Below are 5007 nucleotides of genomic sequence, written 5' to 3' on the forward strand. Positions count from 1 at the left end.
AAGAGACTTGAACATAGAATGCCCTGATGCTAATGAATGAACTGTATCCTCGTGCTAAAGAAGCCAGAGACTGTGCTCCGCTCAAGTGAACCGCCTTGTCCCGGGCTGAAAACGTGGGGGGAGGCCAACAGCCTGAACATTGTCACATATCATTTTGTGAACTCTTCTTTCTTTTTCGTAACACTGTTTCCCACACTATTTGTATTTAGAGGTAAGTATTGACAATAGGTGTATTAGTACAGGCCCTTTTATTTTGACAAGACACCACTAGGACTGCGTTATTATTATTTCATGGTCATAGCTTGCTCCCATCTGTAGATTTAGGATTAGGTAGGCATATTTCAAACCCTTTTTGAAGTTCAGTAAACACCCTTGAACTGTGGCCACTTGTGCCTGTCTTACTGTTGATACCATGCCTTCCTTACAGTATCATCAGCGTTCTTTGACCAATCTGGCAAAACCAATAGCAGAGAGAATTATTTCCAATATTGTCATACAAAATTTAGGAAAGCTACAGACCCTGAATGAATTTCAATGGACTTATATACAGAGAAAATACCTCTACTGACATCCCACCCACCTAATTTTATCAAGGCAGTATTAATAACCTGTACATTCCCCAAATCATGGCTGAAATTATTTTTAGTGAAGATGTTTTTAAAAAAGGGCTATAAGTAAAACCACTTGTTATCGTTCCATCACCTTGATACATTCAACTTCATAAGCTATAGGTAATATTTGGTATGTGGCAGAGTAATTTGTAATAAGCAATTACAGTTAATAGCAGTTTCAAAAGACTATAGGACAAGTCTGTTAAAGGAAAAAACTGAAAACTGCAATTTTAGTTAACAACAGGTTTTCCGAGACAGTTTATAATTCATTGCAATATAAGAAAATACACCTACATAGTAGCCCAGTGTAACAGACTGAACCCCTTAGTGTTATGTTTTGAGTACCGCGTTTTCCTGTTGTGTGAAATTGTGCCTTTGTGAGTGAAGGATGGGAGGTGTGTTATGTCCTGTTTTCCTGTTTATTTCCTGATTCCTGTATGCATGGTCTCAGTGATGTCATTGGGGGAATGGTATGTGAGATTGTGGAACCTTCAGTCACCCCACAGCATTCCAGAATCTCTCATACCATTCTCCCAAACACATCACTTGGAACAGCTGGACATGAGCTTAATAAGAGCTAAGCAGATCTCCAGGGAGCACAATGGTTCCCACCACCCAGGCTACCTTCTTCCAAATACCTGGGCTGGAACCTTCAGTCACCCTACAGCATTCCAGACTCTCACATAGCATTCTCTGCATGACATCACCCAGACCATGCATTCAGGAAGCAGGGAATAAACAGGAAGACAAGACATAACACACCCCCCTCCCTTCACTCACAAAGACACACTTTTCCACAAAAGGGAAATGTAGTACTCAAGACATAACACCTAGCCAGAAATGTAGGTATCTTTAATAAACTTGTTGGGGGAGAGGTGGTCTTTCCCACCCCTCTCACCACTCTGGTATAGACGGATCTCACTTGTGCTGAAGGGGAGAGACGTCCCCCCTCCCGCCCATACTGTAATCGGTGTTAATCACCTACTAATTACTAACAAGGAAAGCATGTAACCAAGCCTTATTGAAGCCTTATTGAAGTGCAAAGATTCCATTTTCGGTAAACCATCCAGACGCCATCTTTTACTAGGCCTGAAAATGATCTCTAAAAGCCTGTCCTTCCCTCTGCCCTTCGCCTCATACCACCAGCTCTGGCCCCCACCTCACTGCCCCTCCCAGCTTTGCACAAACCCTGTTCTCAGGGAAGTCCAGCCATTCATTGTTGCAACCTTTAGTGCCATTCCAGAACAGATGAGCTCACGCCGCTGTGTGAGACCAGAACAGGCCCCGCCTGAGTGCCCATTCATCTCCACTAACCTGCCAATGCCCCTTCTGATTTCCACCCTGCCAAGCTGCAGTACCCCAGGCCAATGCCCCTCTGCTCTTTGATATAGATACACATCTGACCTCTCGTAATGCTCAAACGAAGACACCCACAAGAGCCCTGACCCCAGACACTCATATATTCTTTCTAATCCTAACACTTTTCTGTTCATATCATGAGGCATTAGGTAGATCAAAACTTCCAAGATGGGCACCTGGGTCGGGGACTCTAGGGTTATGGGTACCGGGGTGCTGAGGGTACAACGCATACCTATAACTTGTCAATGAACTCTGAGAAGCACCCACATTCCTACTAGGCTTTTATGATTGTCATTTGTCTCATGTGCTCAGATCCTGTCATTGTAGATTAGCTAGTGAGGGAGAGCGTATTTTTGTTAGCACACCCTTCACCTCACGGAAATGACCCCAGCTGACCCACGTGCTGCAGGATTGACACCCAAGCAACAGCCAATCCTACGCGGTCAGCGCCTACACATCCATACTGTACTGACGACTCGAACCAATTGTATTGAAGAATTGTGTACTTGTAACGTGATGTCATCAATGACAATTTTATTTCTCATAATGTGCTGCCCTTGTAATATTTGGCAGTTCTCTGCGTGCACAATTTATCTTATATAAAACTTTATTCTACTTGCAATCTACTTCCTGGTCTCATTCCCTACTGGGGTGTGTCCATTAGTTTTGGATATTGTGTCAAGGAATGAGCACCTTCACACTTCAGATGAACTTACAAACAAAAATCATTTAATTACCTCATCCTTATGACCTTGTTTAAAGACCCCTTAACAGAGTTAGAACTGTATATCCTTGCACTTCTCTGTCTGGTACTCACATGCCTTGGTTCACACCTACGCATCTTTGCCTCTAGTCCAATCATTCTGAGTCCATCTAGTCACCTGCTATATCCCTCCATGCACCATCTTGCAGTGCCATATAAGCCCCCCCCCTTCTATACACAATGCATCATGGGTTTGACCACTTGCCAGTGCAAACTTTTCCTGTGCTTCGTTTCCTGGGCCCACAAACATGGCCCACGTTGTAATGCACTTATGTTAATTTCTAATATACTTTCTTATGCTTGTTTATAATTACATGGTTGCAGCTCATAAGGTTCATCCAATTGTCTGCCACAACAACCCAATCTTTTGTGCTTTCAGCACAACTAAAGAAGAAGAAGAAAATCTACTTTGTTTGCTCATGAGGGTTTGCCAAAAGGAAAAGGATTTATTCTATCCCTACCCGGGTCAACACAGACTGATCTGTATTTGGCTAGACTTTCCTAAACATATGGTGCTAACACAAGCTTTTCCCCTGATCGGTTTATCTGACAATTCTTACATGGGTACATGCTCAAACTGTTCTGGCTTGTTGTGACTGTGAATAGAAATATTTCTGGGGAAGCACTTACAGCAACAACACATTGCAAACATAGTTACCCACACCCCTTATTAACAGGATGGCCCAGAAGGAATGTCGAAGCTGACTGTTTTCATTGCAAAACATAATATATTGCTTGAAGTGCACATGGTCACTGCTATGCCTGCTGTCTGAAAGGTGTGTTTTCCTTCATAATGTCTACTTTGAAGTGCACATACTCTGCGTTTTCCTTTTGAGATTTTCTGAATTTGTGGCAAGAGGGCACACATGAAACAGCAGTAGAATTTGTAACATGGCTTAACAGCCTTAATCAACATCTCCAGTTCACTCTTAGCATTGAACAAGAGGCAACCAATTTTCTAGACCTGACTCTGTACCATAGAAATGGCACATCAATGTTAGACCTTTCCACAAAGAAACAGAGAAAAATTCTCTCTTACATTACCAATCTCACCATATCAAACACTTGAGAGATAATTTGCCCTTTGGCAACGCAACAGCTCTAGTAAAGAGTTCTATGAAAAAGAAGCCCAACATCTTAAAGCTAAACTCTTGAACAGAGGCTATCCCAAGAGCCTGATAAAAAAGGTGGCGAAGCGTGCTTTTAACAATAATAGACACGCCCTTCTGGAAGATAAACCTAAAAAAAGTTTGGAGGATAGAATAGTGTGTGTGAACACCTTCAGCAATCACAGTTTAGCTATTCGTAAGATCATTTCTAAACAATGGAAAGTGTTAAAAACTACCAAGTCTGACCCTTCTGTACCCCTTTTTGCCTACACAAAATCTGCCTCTATAGGCAATCATGTGAGTCAAAGTCGTTTTCAGAGCAAGTTAATACCCACAACCAGCATCACAAGCTTATGGGGTCTCCCCAGCGTCACGGGCCATCACCCTTGTGGCCAATGTGTAGCTTGTAAAACGATATCGAAATCCCGAGAAGTAGATATAGGTCGCAATATCATGTGGACTCAGCTACACCTATCTCGAACTGTAACACTGACCATGCAGTTTACATGGTCACGTGTCCTTGTGATCTTCATTATATTGGTAAAACCAATCGCAAGATAAAAATTTGGATTAATGAAAACAAGAGTTGCATTAAGAACAAAACACTCCAAGCCCCTAAGGTTAAACATTTTGTTGAGAAAGCACACAATTTTGAGAGTTTCAGTTGGACAGTATTGTTGGTGGTCAAAGCCAACACCCTTTTTATCCAAAATCAGAAACTCCTACAAAAAGAACAACAACTCATTTTTCGAACTCGTAGTGACCTCAATGGTTTAAACGATGCTATTGAGTGGCACAAATTTAAGTAAGTGCCCCAGCATCATGTTGCCTTTCCCTCCACCCTGGGGTTTCCCTGACTCATTACTTCTGTGTCAAGCTCATCTTTTTTGGAGGCCCCTTGACGAGTTCCAATTGGTTGAGCTACTTTCGGGGGTTTCGTATAGATAGCTTTTATGCATCTTGTTTTGCATTTTTTATTTATTTTTATTTATTTTTTCCAGGCTTTCCCATGGTACACTAGTAGGGGTCTTGTCCTGTTTGACTCTGGCCGTGGTAACAACACTATGAAGGGACTTCTTTTCCTTCTCTTGCCTCGTAGCACATCCACTTGCTAATGGCAGACTGCGCCGTGTGTTTTCCCCTCGCAAGGGCTGCTGGTATTTTT

This window comes from Ambystoma mexicanum, chromosome 4q, assembly GCF_040938575.1.
Source record: "Ambystoma mexicanum isolate Mex_15411 chromosome 4q, UKY_AmexF1_1, whole genome shotgun sequence".
Lineage (NCBI taxonomy): Eukaryota > Metazoa > Chordata > Amphibia > Caudata > Ambystomatidae > Ambystoma > Ambystoma mexicanum.